Source organism: Daucus carota, chromosome 9 (assembly GCF_001625215.2).
Source record: "Daucus carota subsp. sativus chromosome 9, DH1 v3.0, whole genome shotgun sequence".
NCBI lineage: Eukaryota > Viridiplantae > Streptophyta > Magnoliopsida > Apiales > Apiaceae > Daucus > Daucus carota.
The window spans coordinates 14,918,281-14,943,635 of record NC_030389.2 but is presented as its reverse complement, the minus strand read 5'-3'; positions in this window follow the sequence as shown (position 1 = coordinate 14,943,635).

Sequence of the window (25,355 nt, the reverse complement as noted above, 5' to 3'; positions counted from 1 at the left end):
TCAGAAGATTCCAAACTATTTTTACTTATGAAGAAGAACTACGAAGACAAAGACTCATCGAACAAGCCACCTCTCAAATGTTTAATTGATAAAGAATATTTGATTCAGCTAGATACAGATGAACCAGACAGTGCATTTGTGTGTCAGCTAGTCAGATTAAATATTCTGCATCAACAATAGGTGGTCGTTCAATCAAGACAAAGAATCAGATCTTTTAAAGGAAGTCAGAAGACCTGCTGCTGAAGAAGTGCTCAATATAAATATTCTTTTAATTGATTCACATCTCAAAATAATTATATAAGTTATGTAATTTATTTATTAAATTAATTCACACTCGAATTAATTTAATTTATGAATTTATATAATTAATATAATTAAGTGGATAATTATTGGATTAATTATATAAGGAAAATACATTTTTATATGGTTTTTGGGCACGGTATGACAATCTAATTGATTGTCATACCTCACCATGACTTGCGCCTATGTCAGACGGCATGACAAACCATTTGGTTTGTCATACCGAATGATTAAGGCATGACAATGGTGATTGTCATACCGAAATCACAAGGTATGACAATCCTTTGATTTGTCATACCGTTTGTCATGCCACTCTACCTTAGCCACCAAGTTTCATTGTCATTCTGATTGTCATACCTTCCTTTGGTTTGTCATTCTGATTGTCATACCTTCCTTTGGTTTGTCATTCTGATTGTCATACCTTCCCTTGGAGAGCATGACAATGCTTTTGATTGTCATACCTTCCCTTGGTTTGTCATTCTGATTGTCATACCTACCCTTAGATTGTCATACCTTCTCACTTGTGCCATGACAATGCTTCTAATTGTCATACCTTTTGTCATAGCACTTGTTTAATTGTCATAGGACTTCCTAGAGTTGTCATGCCTAAGTATGTCATAATAGTTCAAGGGTTTGCCTATATATATGGCTTCACCACTTCATTTGTATGTTGTTCATTGCATTGTAAAGCTTTCAAGTTGTGCTAAACTTGCTATTGTTATATCCACAGTTTTCTGTGCTTTGATCACTCGGTTGTTTTAATTCGCTAAGTTAGAATACTTCCTGTCAAATTTATTCTACGAACTAGTGGACTTTAAAACGAACCATATTAATTATATAACGACATAAAAATTGTTATATTAATTAATTTAAATCTGATTAACAAGTTATACTCCAATCAGATTATTCCGCCGTGATTATTTTGTGACGATTGTATTCAACCCCCCCTTCTACAATCGTATCTGGACCTAACACAAGCCTGTTCCTGGGGGGTGTCCCCGACCGTGGTGTTGTCCGTCCGTCCGGTGTTTCTTGTCTTTCCGACGTTGTCTCCTCTAGATCTAGGATCGGGTTGCTGGTTCCCGCCGGGCGTTGTCTCGCCATGGTTCGACATCCTTCTCTTTGATGGAAAATCTTGAACTAGCCCCTCCTTCTAGCGCCAATTTGTTAACGGAGAAAACTGGTTGTTAGCAAAGATGAGATTCGCGGCGTGAATCAAGATTCTTGTTGGCGAGAATGTAGGAAGCGGTTGGTGGTTTGTTTTGGATGCGGCTGCAATTGTAAGCAAAGGGTTCGAGATTGTTAACTGGAATAGCTCTCAAGAATGATCGATGCCTACAATCTGCATACGTACCCCTATTTATAGGGGAGCAAGCCGGCGCGTAGTTCTTTCTCCAAAGAGACCCATGTGGGCTGGGCCTCCCCTTTTTAGAATCTTCTTTCCGAAAGGGGCCCAATACGATGAGGCCTAGTCTTGGGCCTTGTAGACTCTCGAGCACCCAAGACTTACCCCAAATGCATGGACACTACTCTATCCCCGACAGAGACAACCCGCCAAAATATAGAGATAGAGCCTTCCAGGGCGCTTCTTCTCTTTAACCTCTACCTCCCAAGGCGGACAACTCCTCAGACTACAAGGTAGGGCCTTTGATGACTCAACAATAGGATTTACTTATGCTTAAGGGCGTCCCCCTAAACAAGAAGCATCTCCTTCTGCTCTTCTACCAAACTGTCCTCGGCAAGGTGGCGCGCCTAGAAGATAGGGCGCGCCCTATCTTTTGACAGGGTCACTTCGAAATCGTGTTGATCTTGATTCTCCTGGCCCAAATAGGCCTTCTTCTGTGGGCCCGGCCCATTTAGTTAATCTTCATAATTTTGCACCCTAAGTGGTCTCTTCTGACTGACATGATTAGTTTGGGCTTGGTCCAATCTTGAAGCTGTCATCCCATCCTAGTCTTCTTTCATGAGTCTGGCCCATCAAGTTGGTCTTCATATAAATCATTTCCTTATAAAGCTGAGATGTGTCTTCTCCCTCCAATCAGGGCGCGCCCTCATGGAGGTCCTTCTGGGCGTGGTCAGATATGTGAGCGCGCCCACATATTGCCGAGCCCAATCTTGAGTGTTTCAGTCCATATTTTTATCTTCTATACGGGCCTAGCCCACCAGTAAATTTCATGTCGAATTTTGGGTGTAACATCAAGTATTCGCTTCAGATCCCATTGTGAATGAATAACCCGAAGTGCTCCTCATATCATCTTCTGATCCAGCCCGATAACTATCTGTGAAACCATGTAACTTTGAATCTGCAACTACCTTGTCACTAAGAGAATAGCCACAAAATTTCGACTCTGAAACTGGCTTGTACCAGATGCCATATTCAATAGTTCCTTGCAAGTATCTTAATACTCTTTTTGCCGCACCATAATGTATCCGACTTGGATTTTGCATAAATCTTGATAACAGGCTACTTGCATACATGATATCAGGTCTTGTATTTGCTAAGTAGAGAAGACTACCCATGAGGCTTCTATATCACGAGCCTTCAACTTTAGAAGACCCATCATCCTTCTTCATCTTGTCTTTTGCAACAAGTGGTGTAGCTACTGTTTTGCAACCACTCATATTGAACTTCTTTAAAAGGTTCATTGTATGTTGTTTTTGACAAATAAAAATGCCTTCATCTTCTTGTGCAATTTTAATGCCCAGAAAATGATGCATCAATCTAAGATCACTCATTCAAAAGTTCTCATCATATCTTCCTTGAAGTCATAAATCATTTTTCATTATAATTTCCTGTATAGATTAAGTCATCTACATACAAGGAAACTATAAGCGTGCTAGAGGTACCTTGTGTTTTAATGTAGAGAGTAGGCTCACTTGGACTCATCTTGAATCCTAGACTTAGGAAATAATCATCAATTCGATTGTACCATGCTCATGGCGCTTGTTTAAGCCCGTACAAGGCTTTCTTTAATCTCAAAACTTTTTCAGAACAAGATGTATAATAAGCGCTAAGCCCAACAAGTCTGACCTGACTAGGAGAGTTCTTGCCGTTAACACAACAAATAATATTGCATGAACTCTTTGCAACAGTGTTGGCACATGATGATGGAACCTACAAGGAACACAGAAGCTTCTTTGAAAGTTGAAATAACAGGGCCTGCACGTTTATGAAAATAATAGTGTTTACCGAGTTAACCAACTTATACTACAAAAAGGCCTTATCACACTTCTTATGAAAATATAGAATCTATTCAACATTCAACATTAGTAAATAATAGAGTATAAATAGAGTTTTCCGAAAAGACCTGCTAGTGGAGGAAGAATAGCGTAAGAAAAGAGATTAGGCTATATTCTTTTGCATGTATGACCTCAAGATTTATATTTTTGAAATGCTAGAAATGAAAATAAATCATATACATTGATGCATAAATTAAAGAGCAATTTTCTTATAATTATGGATACCATACCTTGATTTGCATATGTGACATTGGACATACAAATTAATCCCGATATGCACAGCCCGGCAATTAGGATTTAAGAATTGGCAAATCAGACACTTTGAAAGGAGTAATATTATAACTAAACACAAATAACAAGTAACTAGGAATCGCATATCGCTTAACAATCAGCATCTTTGAAATCAATAAATCTTTTATTATAAGCATCATACTTAACTCGACTGTAGTAATCAGAATCAGAACGTTGTCCTTCAAGCTCCATATATTCTTGGAAAGTGTGCACCGTACACTTTCCTAGGATACAATCGAGAATTTGAGGATCAAAGTGGTATAGGAACAATTCCTTTTTCCGGTGACAGTATTTCTTCCAAAGGTCAGTGTGTTGGGGCCTGTAGTACCATACTACTTTCACTTTGTTAACCCTAGATTCTACGATATGAGCAACATAAGGTGGATCATCCAAATCGGACGCCTTACAAATTACTAATTATCAGTTTAATCTAATTAATTATACATGACACACACCACTTTACCTTTGGGTATTTACTGCGGAGAGAAAGACTACCAGATCCTCAGAAAAAGAGGGGAGGGTGAGGGGGGTTATGATACTGGTTCGTGGAGCATGATCTTCATTGTTTGCCATATTGTAATGGAATCTTCCAGCTACCTAAAAAAATATCATACTATAATTTCTTATAACTTTTTAGGACATGAGAAATATCTAAGATATTTTGTAATTTTTATCACAGTAAAAAGTTTTAATTATACAAAATCTTGAACAAGATTAAATAAGTTGTGTTATAATTATAGGCTTTATCGTCAATATGAATACGTTTGGTGTAAATTAGGTGCAAAATGTCCTTAAAAATGCAAATAAACACTACTAGAAAAAAATAGAATAGACATCACACTTCAGACATCAGTTAGAAAATTCTCTGATGTTAAAGATACTTTCAACATCATTTTCACTTAAACTGATGTGTTAAAGTATTTTAGACATCAGTTATTTATGCAACTGAGGTGTAAGATGCTTGTTTAAAAAAAGTTTCCACCATTCCCACTCGATTCCCCCCTTAAAAAAATTTCCCTCACTTATAAAATTTCAACTTCCCTCCCTTAAACAATTTCATCTCCCTCCAATATTCATAAAATAAAGCTTTAAAATAAAATCATTGAACTACAAACACATACATATATATATATATATATATATATATATATATATATATAATCAAAATCATTAAAATACAGAAATCATATATATATATATATATATATATATATATATATATATAGAGGGTTACTCAAGTGAGAACTTTTTAAAATGAGAACCGTGAGAACTTCGTTAATTTATCATATTTTGACTAATCTAAACATCAAACTAGTGGGTACCCAATATAAAAAATGTATATAAAACTAGTCTCTCCCTAGTTAGTCAAAAAAAACAATTCAAAAAAAAAATTCAAAAAAAAAGTCCACTGCCACGTCATCAGTGATTTTTTTTATTTTTTTTTAATTTTTTTTTCGACTAGCTAGGTGGAGACCTTAATTATATACATTTTTTGTGAAGGTGCCCCTGGCGGGGCCCTTCAAATGAATGAGATATTGATAAATTAAAAAAGTTCTCACGGTTCTCATTTTAATAAAGTTCTTATTTGAGCAAGTGCATATATATATATATATATATATATATATATATATATATATATATATAATAAGTACTTACAAAATAAAATAACACATCACCAAAAAAATTAAAAAAAAAATTAAAAAAAATATATAAAAATACATACCTTGTATATCAATTACATTCCTATGAAGGTTGTAAAATATTTGATCCAGGATCCACTAAGTGATCACTTCTATGATCCTTGAGATTTCTATAAGAGAAGAAATATCATCAAAGTTAAATCTCCTTTAGTATTATATCCTCTTAAAATACTAGATAAAATTAAGATGAGTAATAGAAAAATTAGTCCAAATTGTAAATAAAAGGAAATTTTATGAAAAAAATGTTGCTTTCTAAAATAACCCAAAATTGATACAAGGTGCAACTCTAGTAACAAAACATAATTTTGTAGGGTTAAGATTAAGATTAAGTGAGCTAAATTAAGAGGGAAGAGAAGAGGCCGTGCTGTGTTAGGCCAGTTTTGAACTAATATGTTAGGTCCTATAAACTCACTATATAATATGATATAGTGACCACAATCTGTAACACAGTAAGACAATATAAGAAATTGTAATCAATAAACTCTTATATTCACAAAGCTTTGATGGTTACAAAAACTCTCTCAGTGATTTATATTGTATCACTAAGAGCTGTTAGGGTTCTAAACAATGTACTCGATAACTCAACTCATATAGAGTAACCCTAATCTGTGTTTATATAGACACAGTTACAAAATCAATCTCTGATTTGATATCCTATAAATCTGCTATGAATTCTATCAATCAAAGATTGCTCCAGTTTTCTGTTTAGTTTCCATAGTCAGCAAATCACTCCTCCGCTTCTATCCTTCCTTGAAGTATATCCGCTTCTGAGCTCTTTCCACGTGTAAACTCTGTCGAGTCTTGACTATGTAAACTCTGATTAGACTTTACTAAACTCTGTCAGACTTTATCAAACTCTGATCAGCTTCCCGATTAAACTCTGATGATTCCTGTTCTAAAACAGACTTTAAGAATATTAGTAATCATCAATTATATCTAACAATCTCCCCCAACTTGTGCATAAATAAATTATGTGCAAGTTAACAGATAATTGATGATGTCAAAACATATAAGTCAAATGCAACAGAGTTTAACTATATAACAGAAAACTTTTAACACTTACAGATACTTTACTCCTTAGCTGCATAGACACCATTTGCTGTCTTTAGATACCCTCTGAGGAGTTCTTTTTCAGCTTCTTCAAGCACTGTAATCATTTGTCTCTTGATCTCTCTCAGCTCTGGATCTGAAACTCCAGTTTGATAAATTGCAGCTCTGAGATCATAAATCTTGTTCTTCTTCAAGTCTCTATCCAGCCTGATATTGTAAGCTTTATCAGACTCTTCATTAAATGCAAGAGTTCTGATTCCACCTATTGTTTCAATCTTTGCTGAATTTTTCTTCATCTCAACCAGCTGTCCTTTATGATTGAGGTATTTAGGAATAAAAGGTCCAGCATTTTTATTTCCTGTAATCCCCATCTTTCTTCTGATTTGATCCTTAAGCAGGTTGGAGATGTGTTGTCCTGACTTGTTTTTCACTTGAAATATGTGTGATACATATCTCAATTCCTCCCAGTGTTTAGCATAGAGATCTGCTTCGAGTACTCTAAACACTGTTCCATCAGACATGAAGTAGATAAGAATATTATCTCCTCTGTCATTCTTCGCCAACTGGACTGAATCAAGTTTTTCCATTTTGTCTTGCAATACTCCAGTCTTGGGAGCACAGAGAGATGAGGGGTCATCTGGTCTTGATCCTATACTCTGATCAAACTTTTCATATTTGGATCCCAGCCCTCCTTTATCTCTTCCTGCCTTACGATGAGAGATTGGTTGAATTGAGCCCTTTTCAAAGCTTATCTCAGTCATCAGAGTAGGCTTTGCAAATCCAGCCAGTGGAGTTGTTGTTGGTTTGAACACAGCTTGAGCTTTGTCAGAGGTTGTGTCTGTCTTTGCATCCTTATTAACTTGAGCTTTGTCAGAGGTTAATATTTCCTTTTGGGGTTCTGCAACATGAGCTTTGTCAGAGATTGCAGCTTCTGTCTTCTTTTCCTTTACAACTTGATCCTTGTCAGAGGTTGTAGATTTCTTTTTATCCCAGCCTTTCTCCAGATGTTCATCTACTTTGCTTTTACCCTTGGAGGTGTATTCATCTTCAGAGTATACCTTTTTGACTGGTAAACTCTGATCAGCAACATTAGCTTCCTTGATCAGTATTCCTTTTTCTTTTGGCTTGGTAGTTGACTTTGCAGGCTTTTGGATCTTTCCAGAGTTTATGGCTTCAATATGTTCCTTTTTCAGTTCAGCTTCCTCTGCAGCAATCAACTCCAAATCCAAATTTGCTTCTGGATTTTCTTGTTCAAAAACCAATCTAGCAAGCTCTTCATCAGTCAATGGTTTATCTGATCCAGCCACTGGTCTGTGCTTTGATCCAGATGTGACGTTATGTGTTGGAGCAGACTTTGTGCTTTGCTTAGATTGTTTTTGACTGTCAGAGTTTGAAACTCTTCCACCAGTCCCTGCTTGAAATCTCTTGTGCTTTGTGAAATCATCAGCATCATCATCATCTTCCTTCTTCTTTCTCTTCAGAGTTTGAGTAGTAGACTTGCATTTGACTTGAGCTACTCTCTCCCCCTTTTTGACATCATCCTCATCAGGAATCAGTATGGATGTGATCAGAGAAAGTGATGATTGGATGGCTTCAAGCTGTTTGGACATCTTTTCTTGAGAAGATTCAATCATGGTCATCCTCTTGTCCAGAGATTCATTGGCAGTCACCAGCTTCTGTACATTTTCTTTCAGAGGTAGCATGGTCCTTTTCTTTTCCAGTTCATTTGTCTCCTTGACATTTGCCACCTCTGTTCTTAGACCATCTATTGATTTAGATGTCTGGGCATGAGCAGGATGAAATGTCTTCAGATAGAGAATTGTGCCTTTGAGGCTTGACATAACATCAGAGTTTGAAATTTTATTCTCTGCCATAGATAGGAATTCTTCAGCTTTAGTTGGCTCCAGAGAATGTTGATGGCTTAACCAGAGTTTATCCCAGACCTCATTTGGAGGATCAACCTGAAGATCCCTGGGAAGTGGCTCAGAGTCTGTATTCAGAGTTTGTAGCCTGGCATTATACTGGCTAGTAGACTCCCACTTTTGTTGTGTCAGAGGGACTCCATCATCCTCATCCTTGTCAGTATCTGAACTGTCATCATCCTCAGTATCAGAGTTTGCTTTTTCATCATGAGGAACAGGATCAGCAACTTTCTCCACAGTGTCTTGAGCAGATTTTTCTTGAGCTTCAGACTGTGATTTGATAGATTCTTCACCAGTCTGAGCAAGAGACTGTAGAGCTTCCATAGCTACTTTGTCAGATTCATCAACTACATCAGACCTGTAGTTTTCTGGAGCTGTATCATGAACAATGGCACCCTCTGGGATTTTCATTGGAGATTGAGGAATTGGACCATGATCAGATAATGGAGTTTGAGGATCAGACATATTTGCTCCAGCTTCAGTTTCAGCTGTAGCTTGCTCCTTACAAATAATTTCTTCATCTACTTCAGATGAGGTAGATGCTGTAGGAGATGTGAGAGGAACAGCTTGGATAGGAAGCACCATCAGAGCTTGAGAATGTTCAGCAACTGGAGTTGATGGTGTTTGGTCTTCCTCAACTGTGAAGTCTGTGATTTCAGTAACTGGGACTTTTGCTCTTGCAGGCTTTTGAGCCCTTTTCTTGAATCTGGCTGGCTTCTGAGGACTGGCTTGAACAGGTTCAGAGGCTGGTGTAGGAGTAGGTTCAGAGTTTACATCTTGTGCAGATTCAAGATCATCATATTCATATGCTGCAACAAGTCTTCTTCTTTTCTTCTGCTTTTGAGGAGTAGCAGCTTCAGTGTTTACCGGGATCTCAGAGTTTGGAGCATCAGAGTTTAAGTGAGCCTCAGAGTTTACTGGCTCATCAGCGTTTGTTGGTACTTCAGAGTTTGCTTTCAGAACTTGTGTAGCAACAGAGGTTCTTGTTCTTTTGGCAGTGGACGGGGCTGCATCAGACTTTGCAGCCCTCTTGGACTTGGATGCAGAAGTTCTGGGTGCTTGAGAAGGGACTGGAGACTGTTGATTTGCTGCAGGCATGTTCAGTCTATCTCTAATTTGAGCTGGAACTTGTAACGGCCTTAGAACTGGCCTCTTTTCATCTTTAGAGATGAGATCTTTGAAAGCCCTTTTATGTAGCTTAAAAGATTTGATCTCATCATCAAAAGCTACCTCACCAACAGATGCATTGAATAATAATTGGCAAAAGCGAGAAAAATAGACAACTTGACGATTTTCATTCATTCTTTCACCAATATTTCTAATAACTAATCTACCATAATCGAAATTAGTAGAGTAGATCATAGAATACCCAATTTGTAGCATGTCCATGGGTATTGCATCCCAGTTGGTAGATTTCTTCTGGAAGGCCCTTGTTATGCAATCAAAGAAGAAACTCCACTCCTTCCTGAGTCCAGGACGCTTCAGTTGGCCCAATTTGTCCAGAGAGTCATAGTAGCCCAAGTCAGTCATCATGACTCTTAGATTTGCATCGCCATTTGTGATGTAATTTGAATGTTCAGGTAGGTTAAGAGCTTTACGAACTGTGGCTGGAGTGACAGCATACTCCTCTCCTTCGTAAGAGAATACAATGGATGGAGATCCATTGGTACCACCATTATCATAATGACCCGTCCTCCAAAAATTTATAATCTGACTTCCAGAGAGTCTGGCAGGAGCTGTAAGGGCTGTGGCCAGAGCACTCTGTGCCAAGAAGCGCTGGAAGGGATGATAATCTCTTGGGGCTTCAGTAGTGTCAAGAATGGCTGTGTAGTTGTTGGGGACAAAGTCCACACCTGCATGGGTGAATGTAGTAGTTGCCATTGTAACAGAGATTGTGAGTAGAGAAAAGTGTTTGAGAAAATGTGTGTGAGAGGATTTGAATTTCAGAGAGAAGAGAGTAAGAGTTTGTGAAGAGAGTGTGTGTTGATTGAGTGTAGAAGTGAATAATGAGCAATAAAATCTGATGTGATAAACTCTTCAGATTTTGTGTAGCTGTACACGCACGGCTCTTTTGTTCTCTTGGACACCTGTCAGATTTTAACTGGTGGATGAGAGTTAGTGGCATGGAGAAAAGAAAGTAATCATTATGAGCGCAGTAAAACAGTGCAGTTATAAATGCTGATTACACGTTCTCCTATTAAAATGTTTTTCGAGAAAACCCACTAACAATACACCTATTTGAAATACGCCTTTCATATTCTCTGAATATTTTGAACTCCTGAAATGTATAAGAGTTTAGAAAATCAAGATCAAATTTCTCGAATTTTAAACTCTGAGATTTACATCAAAGAAAATAAATTTCTAAGTACCTCAGAATAAAGACATCATTTTCAGAATATTCATCAGTAAATCAGAGTTTGTCATAAAATCCATAGCTCAATAATGTGCTTGTGCAATAATGTGTGTGATTTAACATATTAAAACAGAGACTAGAGAATTTCACAATTTCGTAATTATAAGGTAGACAGGAATAATTTATTTAAACTCTCAAGACATAGACAATTGGCATACTCTGATGAAGAAATATATGAAATAACCTAACCCCTTTTTTTTTTTTCTCATCAAGGACGCTTTTCAGTGTAAATGAATCACGACCTTTAAATATTATTTTGCAACAGTATTTCTCCAGTAATCAGAGATTGTGACTGGTCACCATAGATTATAAAATCTTGGCAATTACTTAATACCAGTAAGTGTTTGGGTCTTTCCAGTCACTGTCATATAGACATCTAAGATCTCAAAGGAGTACTATGCTTGTTTGCAGGGGTATTTATATAGCATCAGAGTTTATAAACACTGTCTAATTTTCTGAGAGAGAATGCAAATTAGTCAGTCTCACTTATAATTAAGATATGTGAAGTAATAGAGTCTCAATGATATCAACATGCATATAGTGTAAAATAGTAGCACAAAATTGAGATCAAGATTAAAGAACTGAACTGAGATTCATGATTACTAATTCATATCATGCTTCATAGTATCTTCACAGGTTAGTTTTCTCAGAGAAATAAAAATGAGATTATTAATCAAGATTCAGAGTTTACAAACATCAGAGAATATCGTCAGAGAATAACGATCAGAGAATATCATCAGAGTATAGCACACAGAGTATATCATCAGAGAATGTCATCAGATTGTAACAATCAGAGTATGTCAAGGCAATTTTTTGTGAGCAATACATATGGTAATTTGACAATTGAAATTTGAAAGATCTGACCAGTATGTTTACTCAGTTCCTGATATCATTCCTAGCTCATTCACCAGCCTAGTAAAGGTTGCTTCACTTAGTGGTTTGGTGAATATATCTGCTAGCTGCTGATCAGTAGGAACAAAGTGAAGTTCAATGGTTCCTTCCTCCACATGCTCCCTTATAAAATGATATCTTATACTGATGTGCTTTGTCAGAGAATGTTGAACAGGGTTTCCTGTCATAGCAATAGCACTTTGGTTATCACAATAAATAGGAATTTTAGAAAAGGATAACCCATAGTCCAACAGTTGGTTCTTCATCCAAAGAATTTGAGCACAGCAACTGCCTGCAGCTATATACTCTGACTCTGCTGTTGATGTTGAAATGGACTTTTGCTTCTTGCTATACCAAGAAACAAGTCTTCCACCCAGAAATTGACAACTCCCACTTGTGCTTTTCCTGTCAATTTTGCAACCTGCAAAATCTGCATCAGAGTATCCAATTAGACTAAAATCTGATTCTCTAGGATACCATAATCCTAATGATGTGGTTCCCTTGAGATATCTGAATATCCTCTTTACTGCAATCAGATGAGGTTCTCTTGGATCTGCCTGAAATCTTGCACATAGACATGTGGCATACATGATGTCTGGTCTACTTGCAGTCAGATAAAGCAAAGATCCAATCATTCCTCTATAGTTTGTGATATCCACTGATGCACCAGTATCTTTGTCTAGTTTGGTTGCTGTTGCCATAGGAGTAGTTGCAGCTGAACTGTCTTGCATACCAAATTTCTTCAACAGATTTCTGGTATACTTGGCTTGATTTATAAAAATCCCATCTTCAGTCTGTTTAACTTGTAAACCCAGAAAATAGCTGAGTTCCCCCATCATGCTCATTTGGTACCTAGACTGCATGAGCTTGGCAAATCTTTGACAGAGTTTAGCATTAGTGGAGCCAAAAATAATATCATCAACATAGATTTGAACTAAAAGCAGATCATTACCATGATTCAAATAAAACAGGGTTTTATCTATGGTACCTCTAGTAAATCCACTTTCAAGAAGAAATTGAGCCAGAGTTTCATACCATGCCCTTGGAGCCTGCTTTAGTCCATAAAGTGCTTTGTCCAACCTGTAGACATAGTCTGGATGTTTTGGATCCACAAATCCTGGAGGTTGTTCAACATATACTTCCTCATCCAGTTTCCCATTTAGAAAAGCACTTTTGACATCCATCTGAAATACCTTGAATTTCTTGTGAGCAGCATAGGCCAGAAAGATTCTGATTGCCTCCAATCTTGCAACTGGAGCAAATGTCTCATCATAATCAATACCTTCCTGTTGTGAATACCCTTTTGCTACAAGCCTTGCTTTATTCCTTGTGATGACACCCTCACTGTCAGTTTTGTTTCTGAACACCCATTTTGTACCAACTATGGATCTATCTTTAGGTCTTGGTACTAGGGTCCATACTTTGTTTCTCTCAAACTCATTTAGCTCTTCTTGCATTGCTTGTATCCAGTCAGCATCTTGAAGAGCTTCCTCCACCTTTTTAGGTTCTGTTTGTGACAGAAAGCAATGATGTAAACACTCATTTGCTGTAGCTGTCCTTGTTTGCACACCTGCTTCTGGATTGCCAATTATTAAATCAGGTGTGTGAGATTTTGTCCACTTCCTAGCATGTGGAAGTTGACCATTTTCATCATTGGATCCTCCCCCTTGATCCATGCTCTCTTGATTCTGTTGATTATTCTCTGTAGCTCCCCCTAAATTTGTGCTATCAGAGTTTGAATCAGTATTCTCTGATGAGTTTGAGTCAGCATTCTCTGATGAATCTTGGGTAGAGCCTGAAACATTCTGATGCTCCCCCTCAACAATTGCTTCATCATTATGAACTTGTAAAGTTTCACCAGAGTTTGCTGTATTTTGATCACAGTCAGAGTTTGACTGTTCATCAGAGTTTGTTGAATCAGAGAATGTTTCTTCATTTTCAAAATGCAGTTCTTCATGATCATCCATATCTGCTAAGCCCATAATTCTTTTGTCATCAAATGACACATGTATGGATTCCATGATCACCTTGGTTCTCAGATTATAGACTCTGAAGGCCTTTGTTATCAGAGGATAACCTACAAAAATACCTTCATCAGCTTTTAGATCAAACTTTGTAAGCTGTTCTGGATGAGTCTTCAATACAAAGCATTTGCACCCAAATATATGAAAATACTTCAGATTTGGCTTCTTTTTCTTCACCATCTCATATGGGGTCTTGCCATGCTTATTAATCAAGGTTGCATTTTGAGTGAAACAAGCTGTTTGAACAGCTTCTGCCCAGAAATAAGTAGGCAATTTAGCCTCATCAAGCATAGTTCTGGCAGCTTCTATAAGAGTCCTGTTTTTCCTTTCAACTACACCATTTTGCTGTGGTGTACCAGGTGCAGAGAATTGTTGCACTACACCTCTTTCTTTGCAGAACTCTTCCATTGTTGAATTTCTGAACTCAGTTCCATTATCACTTCTAATGATCTTCACTTTGTCTTCAGATCCATGATCCAGTTGTTTCACATGATCCATCAGATGCAAGGCTGTTTCATCTTTAGAGTGAAGAAAATATACCCAAGTGTATCTGGTATACTCATCAACAATGACAAGAGCATATTTCTTCCTTGCAATGGATGGTACATTGACTGGTCCAAATAGATCAACATGTAGAAGATGATATGGTTTGTTTATTGAGAATTCAGTTTTACTCTTGAAAGATGTCTTTCTTTGCTTGGCTTTTTGACATGAATCACATAATCCATCAGATGTGAGTAGTGATTCAGGGAGTCCTCTCACAAGCTTTTTCTTTATAAGCTCATTTATGGAGTTGAAATTCAGGTGTGAGAGCTTCTTATGCCATTTCCAACTTTCTTCTGCAGAGATCCTTGTAGACAAGCAAATTGCTTTTTGTTAGATATAATTGATGATTACTAATATTCTTAAAGTCTGTTTTAGAACAGGAATCATCAGAGTTTAATCGGGAAGCTGATCAGAGTTTGATAAAGTCTGACAGAGTTTAGTAAAGTCTGATGAGAGTTTACATAGTCAAGACTCGACAGAGTTTACACGTGGAAAGAGCTCAGAAGCGGATATACTTCAAGGAAGGATAGAAGCGGAGGAGTGATTTGCTGACTATGGAAACTAAACAGAAAACTGGAGCAATCTTTGATTGATAGAATTCATAGCAGATTTATAGGATATCAAATCAGAGATTGATTTTGTAACTGTGTCTATATAAACACAGATTAGGGTTACTCTATATGAGTGGAGTTATCGAGTACATTGTTTAGAACCCTAGCAGCTCTTAGTGATACAATATAAATCACTGAGAGAGTTTTTGTAACCATCAAAGCTTTGTGAATATAAGAGTTTATTGATTACAATTTCTTATATTGTCTTACTGTGTTACAGATTGTGGTCACTATATCATATTATATAGTGAGTTTATAGGACCTAACAAGTGGTATCAGAGCCAGCTCTGTTAAGACTACTACAGTGAGATCTTAAACACAATCATGTCTGAAAAATCACAAGCCTCATCCTTTAGAGTTCCAATCCTTAAGGCATCTGAATATCCAGTCTGGAAAGAAAGAATGATCATATTCTTAGACTCTGTTGATCCAGAATACCTTGACAGGATTTATGATGGACCACATATGCCCACCAAGCTCTCTGTTGGGATTGCAGATGAACCTCAAAAGATGGTTCCAAAGGAAAAGAAAGATTATACCCCAGAGGACATCTCATCTGTCAGTAAAGATGCAAAAGTGAAGCATCTGTTGCACAGTGCCCTTGATAATGCAATGTCTAATAGGGTGATTGGGTGCAAAACTGCCAAACAAATCTGGGATGCTCTGGAAACCAGATGTCAAGGAACTCAGGCCATTAAGAAAAACAGAAAAACAATCCTTACACAGGAGTATGAGCACTTTGACTCAAAATCTGGTGAGTCTCTGACAGATCTGTATGACAGATTTGTCAAACTGTTGAATGACTTATCTCTGGTGGACAAGGAATATGATCTTGAAGACTCAAACCTCAAATTCCTTCTAGCTCTTCCTGAAAAATGGGATTTGAAAGTCACTACAATAAGAGACAATCTTGATCTTGGAGAAATGTCTCTTGATGATGTTTATGGAAGACTGAAGACTCATGAACTTGAGATGGAGCAAAGGAGCAAAAGACATGGAGGAAAATCAAAGTCTGTTGCTCTGAAAGTTCAAGAGGAAGATGCTAAGAGCAAGGGAAAAGCTCATGTCACAAAGTCTGACATTGAGTCATCAAACTCTGATGACTCAAACTCTGATGTTCCCTCAGACTCTGAAGAAAGTGATGATGAGATGATGCAATTAGCAGCATTGATGGTGAAAAGCTTCAAGAAGTTGGCCTACAAAAAGTTCAACAAAGGCAAAAGTTTTTCAAGGAAAGACAGAAACTCTGACAGAGTTTATGACAAGAAGAACTTTAAGAAGAATGAGGGCAAAGAAGGGAAAGCTGGAAAAGCTGACAAGTATACCTGTTTCAACTGTGGTGAAAAGGGACACTTTGCATCTGAATGCAAGAAAGCCAAGAAGGAAAAAGAAAAAGCCTTTATCACCAAGAAAGGAAACTGGACAGATACATCTGATTCAGAAGAAGAAGTCAATTATGCTCTGATGGCAAACACTGACAACAACTCTGAATCTCCTGCTAAGGTACCTCATTCTACTCTTGCCTTTGATACTGAAGATATAACTGAGTTAAGATTGTTTCTTAAAACTTTACATATCAGCTTTAGAGATCAGACTTTAGAAAATGAAAGATTAAAATCTGAAACTCTGAGTGTAAAGAAAAGGAATGATTTTCTAGAAAAAGAATTAGTTCAGATGTTGGAAGTTCAGAAAGAAAGAGATGATGCTGTCATTGTCAAAGATGAATTATTAAAGAGGTATGCATCTCTTCAATCAGAACTTGCTAAGGAAAGGGAGATCATAAAGACATGGACTAATTCAGGCAAAACTACTCAAGATATCTTAGGTAGTGGAAACTGGAAGAAAGGACTAGGTTACACTGATAACTCTGAAGCTGAGTCATCAAAAACAGAGTTTGTCAAAACTCAAAAACCTAAGGTTAAACCTGTAAAATTTGTTGTTGAATCCTCTAAGTCTAAACAGAGTAGACCAAAATCAGAGATTAACAAAAATTTAAAATCTGATAAGCCCAAACAGGTTAACATAGGACTGATGACTCAGAAACAGCTTAAACATAAGCTTAAAGAGGTAAAGTCTGATGACAAAAACAAAGAGCCTAGGAAAAACAGAAATGGCAAGATTGGTATAGACAAGAGTAATAACTACATGCCTGTTCCAAATGCACCTAGGAAGACATGCCATAACTGTGGTAATACTAATCATCTTGCTAATTTTTGCAGGAAGAACAAGGACATTAACTCTTTACCTACAAAGTCTGGAGTTAGAAAAAGTAGTATTAGATATAAACCACAAGATCCATGTTTTCATTGTGGTAGTTTATGGCATTCTATTTATACTTGCAAAGAATATCATAGTTTGTATTATGATTATTATCAATTGAAACCTTATTTAAAGGTTAATAAAAACTCTGCAAGTACAAACTCTGTTTCTAGTACAAACTCTGTTGCAAAGTCTGTTAGCTCAAACTCTGATAATAATAATTCCGCTGCAAAAGCTAACAAACTTAATAAGGCCAAGGGATCCAAGCAAGTCTGGGTCCTTAAAACTAACAATTAGTGGTCTTTGTGATTGCAGGGCAACAGGAAGAATATTCTAGTCTTGGACAGTGGATGTTCAGGACACATGACTGGAAATAAGGCCCTGCTGTCAGAGTTTGTGGAGAAGGCTGGCCCAAGTGTTTCTTATGGAGATGGCAACATAGGAAGGACTCTGGGATATGGCAATATCAATCTTGGAAAAGTCATCATATCAAATGTAGCTCTTGTTCAAGGGCTGAAACACAATTTACTCTCTGTCAGTCAGATCTGTGACAGAGGATATCATGTTGATTTCTATGAAGAACACAGTGAGATAGTAAGCAAGTCAACAGGCAAAGTGGCAGTAACTGCTCACAGACATGGGAATATTTATGAAATCCACTTGCCTACAAACTCTGAAGGAAAAGCAATTTGCTTGTCTACAAGGATCTCTGCAGAAGAAAGTTGGAAATGGCATAAGAAGCTCTCACACCTGAATTTCAACTCCATAAATGAGCTTATAAAGAAAAAGCTTGTGAGAGGACTCCCTGAATCACTACTCACATCTGATGGATTATGTGATTCATGTCAAAAAGCCAAGCAGAGAAAGACATCTTTCAAGAGTAAAACTGAATTCTCAATAAACAAACCATATCATCTTCTACATGTTGATCTATTTGGACCAGTCAATGTACCATCCATTGCAAGGAAGAAATATGCTCTTGTCATTGTTGATGAGTATACCAGATACACTTGGGTATATTTTCTTCACTCTAAAGATGAAACAGCCTTGCATCTGATGGATCATGTGAAACAACTGGATCATGGATCTGAAGACAAAGTGAAGATCATTAGAAGTGATAATGGAACTGAGTTCAGAAATTCAACAATGGAAGAGTTCTGCAAAGAAAGAGGTGTAGTGCAACAATTCTCTGCACCTGGTACACCACAGCAAAATGGTGTAGTTGAAAGGAAAAACAGGACTCTTATAGAAGCTGCCAGAACTATGCTTGATGAGGCTAAATTGCCTACTTATTTCTGGGCAGAAGCTGTTCAAACAGCTTGTTTCACTCAAAATGCAACCTTGATTAATAAGCATGGCAAGACCCCATATGAGATGGTGAAGAAAAAGAAGCCAAATCTGAAGTATTTTCATATATTTGGGTGCAAATGCTTTGTATTGAAGACTCATCCAGAACAGCTTACAAAGTTTGATCTAAAAGCTGATGAAGGTATTTTTGTAGGTTATCCTCTGATAACAAAGGCCTTCAGAGTCTATAATCTGAGAACCAAGGTGATCATGGAATCCATACATGTGTCATTTGATGACAAAAGAATTATGGGCTTAGCAGATATGGATGATCATGAAGAACTGCATTTTGAAAATGAAGAAACATTCTCTGATTCAACAAACTCTGATGAACAGTCAAACTCTGACTGTGATCAAAATACAGCAAACTCTGGTGAAACTTTACAAGTTCATAATGATGAAGCAATTGCTGAGGGGGAGCATCAGAATGTTTCAGGCTCTACCCAAGATTCATCAGAGAATGCTGACTCAAACTCATCAGAGAATACTGATTCAAACTCTGATAGCACAAATTTAGGGGGAGCTACAGAGAATAATCAACAGAATCAAGAGAGCATGGATCAAGGGGGAGGATCCAATGATGAAAATGGTCAACTTCCACATGCTAGGAAGTGGACAAAATCTCACACACCTGATTTAATAATTGGCAATCCAGAAGCAGGTGTGCAAACAAGGACAGCTACAGCAAATGAGTGTTTACATCATTGCTTTCTATCACAAACAGAACCTAAAAAGGTGGAGGAAGCTCTTCAAGATGCTGACTGGATACAAGCAATGCAAGAAGAGCTAAATGAGTTTGAGAGAAACAAAGTATGGACCCTAGTACCAAGACCTAAAGATAGATCCATAGTTGGTACAAAATGGGTGTTCAGAAACAAAACTGACAGTGAGGGTGTCATCACAAGGAATAAAGCAAGGCTTGTAGCAAAAGGGTATTCACAACAGGAAGGTATTGATTATGATGAGACATTTGCTCCAGTTGCAAGATTGGAGGCAATCAGAATCTTTCTGGCCTATGCTGCTCACAAGAAATTCAAGGTATTTCAGATGGATGTCAAAAGTGCTTTTCTAAATGGGAAACTGGATGAGGAAGTATATGTTGAACAACCTTCAGGATTTGTGGATCCAAAACATCCAGACTATGTCTACAGGTTGGACAAAGCACTTTATGGACTAAAGCAGGCTCCAAGGGCATGGTATGAAACTCTGGCTCAATTTCTTCTTGAAAGTGGATTTACTAGAGGTACCATAGATAAAACCCTGTTTTATTTGAATCATGGTAATGATCTGCTTTTAGTTCAAATCTATGTTGATGATATTATTTTTGGCTCCACTAATGCTAAACTCTGTCAAAGATTTGCCAAGCTCATGCAGTCTAGGTACCAAATGAGCATGATGGGGGAACTCAGCTATTTTCTGGGTTTACAAGTTAAACAGACTGAAGATGGGATTTTTATAAATCAAGCCAAGTATACCAGAAATCTGTTGAAGAAATTTGGTATGCAAGACAGTTCAGCTGCAACTACTCCTATGGCAACAGCAACCAAACTAGACAAAGATACTGGTGCATCAGTGGATATCACAAACTATAGAGGAATGATTGGATCTTTGCTTTATCTGACTGCAAGTAGACCAGACATCATGTATGCCACATGTCTATGTGCAAGATTTCAGGCAGATCCAAGAGAACCTCATCTGATTGCAGTAAAGAGGATATTCAGATATCTCAAGGGAACCACATCATTAGGATTATGGTATCCTAGAGAATCAGATTTTAGTCTAATTGGATACTCTGATGCAGATTTTGCAGGTTGCAAAATTGACAGGAAAAGCACAAGTGGGAGTTGTCAATTTCTGGGTGGAAGACTTGTTTCTTGGTATAGCAAGAAGCAAAAGTCCATTTCAACATCAACAGAAGAGTCAGAGTATATAGCTGCAGGCAGTTGCTGTGCTCAAATTCTTTGGATGAAGAACCAACTGTTGGACTATGGGTTATCCTTTTCTAAAATTCCTATTTATTGTGATAACCAAAGTGCTATTGCTATGACAGGAAACCCTGTTCAACATTCTCTGACAAAGCACATCAGTATAAGATATCATTTTATAAGGGAGCATGTGGAGGAAGGAACCATTGAACTTCACTTTGTTCCTACTGATCAGCAGCTAGCAGATATATTCACCAAACCACTAAGTGAAGCAACCTTTACTAGGCTGGTGAATGAGCTAGGAATGATATCAGGAACTGAGTAAACATACTGGTCAGATCTTTCAAATTTCAATTGTCAAATTACCATATGTATTGCTCACAAAAAATTGCCTTGACATACTCTGATTGTTAAAATCTGATGACATTCTCTGATGATATACTCTGTGTGCTATACTCTGATGATATTCTCTGATCGTTATTCTCTGACGATATTCTCTGATGTTTGTAAACTCTGAATCTTGATTAATAATCTCATTTTTATTTCTCTGAGAAAACTAACCTGTGAAGATACTATGAAGCATGATATGAATTAGTAATCATGAATCTCAGTTCAGTTCTTTAATCTTGATCTCAATTTTGTGCTACTATTTTACACTATATGCATGTTGATATCATTGAGACTCTATTACTTCACATATCTTAATTATAAGTGAGACTGACTAATTTGCATTCTCTCTCAGAAAATTAGACAGTGTTTATAAACTCTGATGCTATATAAATACCCCTGCAAACAAGCATAGTACTCCTTTGAGATCTTAGATGTCTATATGACAGTGACTGGAAAGACCCAAACACTTACTGGTATTAAGTAATTGCCAAGATTTTATAATCTATGGTGACCAGTCACAATCTCTGATTACTGGAGAAATACTGTTGCAAAATAATATTTAAAGGTCGTGATTCATTTACACTGAAAAGCGTCCTTGATGAGAAAGAAAAAAGAAAAAAAAAAAAAAGGGGGTTAGGTTATTTCATATATTTCTTCATCAGAGTATGCCAATTGTCTATGTCTTGAGAGTTTAAATAAATTATTCCTGTCTACCTTATAATTACGAAATTGTGAAATTCTCTAGTCTCTGTTTTAATATGTTAAATCACACACATTATTGCACAAGCACATTATTGAGCTATGGATTTTATGACAAACTCTGATTTACTGATGAATATTCTGAAAATGATGTCTTTATTCTGAGGTACTTAGAAATTTATTTTCTTTGATGTAAATCTCAGAGTTTAAAATTCGAGAAATTTGATCTTGATTTTCTAAACTCTTATACATTTCAGGAGTTCAAAATATTCAGAGAATATTCAAGGCGTATTTCAAATGGGTGTATTGTTAGTGGGTTTTCTCGAAAAACATTTTAATAGGAGAACGTGTAATCAGCATTTATAACTGCACTGTTTTACTGCGCTCATAATGATTACTTTCTTTTCTCCATGCCACTAACTCTCATCCACCAGTTAAAATCTGACAGGTGTCCAAGAGAACAAAAGAGCCGTGCGTGTACAGCTACACAAAATCTGAAGAGTTTATCACATCAGATTTTATTGCTCATTATTCACTTCTACACTCAATCAACACACACTCTCTTCACAAACTCTTACTCTCTTCACTCTGAAATTCAAATCCTCTCACACACATTTTCTCAAACACTTTTCTCTACTCACAATCTCTGTTACAATGGCAACTACTACATTCACCCATGCAGGTGTGGACTTTGTCCCCAACAACTACACAGCCATTCTTGACACTACTGAAGCCCCAAGAGATTATCATCCCTTCCAGCGCTACTTGGCACAGAGTGCTCTGGCCACAGCCCTTACAGCTCCTGCCAGACTCTCTGGAAGTCAGATTATAAATTTTTGGAGGACGGGTCATTATGATAATGGTGGTACCAATGGATCTCCATCCATTGTATTCTCTTACGAAGGAGAGGAGTATGCTGTCACTCCAGCCACAGTTCGTAAAGCTCTTAACCTACCTGAACATTCAAATTACATCACAAATGGCGATGCAAATCTAAGAGTCATGATGACTGACTTGGGCTACTATGACTCTCTGGACAAATTGGGCCAACTGAAGCGTCCTGGACTCAGGAAGGAGTGGAGTTTCTTCTTTGATTGCATAACAAGGGCCTTCCAGAAGAAATCTACCAACTGGGATGCAATACCCATGGACATGCTACAAATTGGGTATTCTCTGATCTACTCTACTAATTTCGATTATGGTAGATTAGTTATTAGAAATATTGGTGAAAGAATGAATGAAAATCGTCAAGTTGTCTATTTTTCTCGCTTTTGCCAATTATTATTCAATGCATCTGTTGGTGAGGTAGCTTTTGATGATGAGATCAAATCTTTTAAGCTACATAAAAGGGCTTTCAAAGATCTCATCTCTAAAGATGAAAAGAGGCCAGTTCTAAGGCCGTTACAAGTTCCAGCTCAAATTAGAGATAGACTGAACATGCCTGCAGCAAATCAACAGTCTCCAGTCCCTTCTCAAGCACCCAAAACTTCTGCATCCAAGTCCAAGAGGGCTGCAAAGTCTGATGCAGCCCCGTCCACTGCCAAAAGAACAAGAACCTCTGTTGCTACACAAGTTCTGAAAGCAAACTCTGAAGTACCAACAAACGCTGATGAGCCAGTAAACTCTGAGGCTCACTTAAACTCTGATGCTCCAAACTCTGAGATCCCGGTAAACACTGAAGCTGCTACTCCTCAAAAGCAGAAGAAAAGAAGAAGACTTGTTGCAGCATATGAATATGATGATCTTGAATCTGCACAAGATGTAAACTCTGAACCTACTCCTACACCAGCCTCTGAACCTGTTCAAGCCAGTCCTCAGAAGCCAGCCAGATTCAAGAAAAGGGCTCAAAAGCCTGCAAGAGCAAAAGTCCCAGTTACTGAAATCACAGACTTCACAGTTGAGGAAGACCAAACACCATCAACTCCAGTTGCTGAACATTCTCAAGCTCTGATGGTGCTTCCTATCCAAGCTGTTCCTCTCACATCTCCTACAGCATCTACCTCATCTGAAGTAGATGAAGAAATTATTTGTAAGGAGCAAGCTACAGCTGAAACTGAAGCTGGAGCAAATATGTCTGATCCTCAAACTCCATTATCTGATCATGGTCCAATTCCTCAATCTCCAATGAAAATCCCAGAGGGTGCCATTGTTCATGATACAGCTCCAGAAAACTACAGGTCTGATGTAGTTGATGAATCTGACAAAGTAGCTATGGAAGCTCTACAGTCTCTTGCTCAGACTGGTGAAGAATCTATCAAATCACAGTCTGAAGCTCAAGAAAAATCTGCTCAAGACACTGTGGAGAAAGTTGCTGATCCTGTTCCTCATGATGAAAAAGCAAACTCTGATACTGAGGATGATGACAGTTCAGATACTGACAAGGATGAGGATGATGGAGTCCCTCTGACACAACAAAAGTGGGAGTCTACTAGCCAGTATAATGCCAGGCTACAAACTCTGAATACAGACTCTGAGCCACTTCCCAGGGATCTTCAGGTTGATCCTCCAAATGAGGTCTGGGATAAACTCTGGTTAAGCCATCAACATTCTCTGGAGCCAACTAAAGCTGAAGAATTCCTATCTATGGCAGAGAATAAAATTTCAAACTCTGATGTTATGTCAAGCCTCAAAGGCACAATTCTCTATCTGAAGACATTTCATCCTGCTCATGCCCAGACATCTAAATCAATAGATGGTCTAAGAACAGAGGTGGCAAATGTCAAGGAGACAAATGAACTGGAAAAGAAAAGGACCATGCTACCTCTGAAAGAAAATGTACAGAAGCTGGTGACTGCCAATGAATCTCTGGACAAGAGGATGACCATGATTGAATCTTCTCAAGAAAAGATGTCCAAACAGCTTGAAGCCATCCAATCATCACTTTCTCTGATCACATCCATACTGATTCCTGATGAGGATGATGTCAAAAAGGGGGAGAGAGTAGCTCAAGTCAAATGCAAGTCTACTACTCAAACTCTGAAGAGAAAGAAGAAGGAAGATGATGATGATGCTGATGATTTCACAAAGCACAAGAGATTTCAAGCAGGGACTGGTGGAAGAGTTTCAAACTCTGACAGTCAAAAACAATCTAAGCAAAGCACAAAGTCTGCTCCAACACATAACGTCACATCTGGATCAAAGCACAGACCAGTGGCTGGATCAGATAAACCATTGACTGATGAAGAGCTTGCTAGATTGGTTTTTGAACAAGAAAATCCAGAAGCAAATTTGGATTTGGAGTTGATTGCTGCAGAGGAAGCTGAACTGAAAAAGGAACATATTGAAGCCATAAACTCTGGAAAGATCCAAAAGCCTGCAAAGTCAACTACCAAGCCAAAAGAAAAAGGAATACTGATCAAGGAAGCTAATGTTGCTGATCAGAGTTTACCAGTCAAAAAGGTATACTCTGAAGATGAATACACCTCCAAGGGTAAAAGCAAAGTAGATGAACATCTGGAGAAAGGCTGGGATAAAAAGAAATCTACAACCTCTGACAAGGATCAAGTTGTAAAGGAAAAGAAGACAGAAGCTGCAATCTCTGACAAAGCTCATGTTGCAGAACCCCAAAAGGAAATATTAACCTCTGACAAAGCTCAAGTTAATAAGGATGCAAAGACAGACACAACCTCTGACAAAGCTCAAGCTGTGTTCAAACCAACAACAACTCCACTGGCTGGATTTGCAAAGCCTACTCTGATGACTGAGATAAGCTTTGAAAAGGGCTCAATTCAACCAATCTCTCATCGT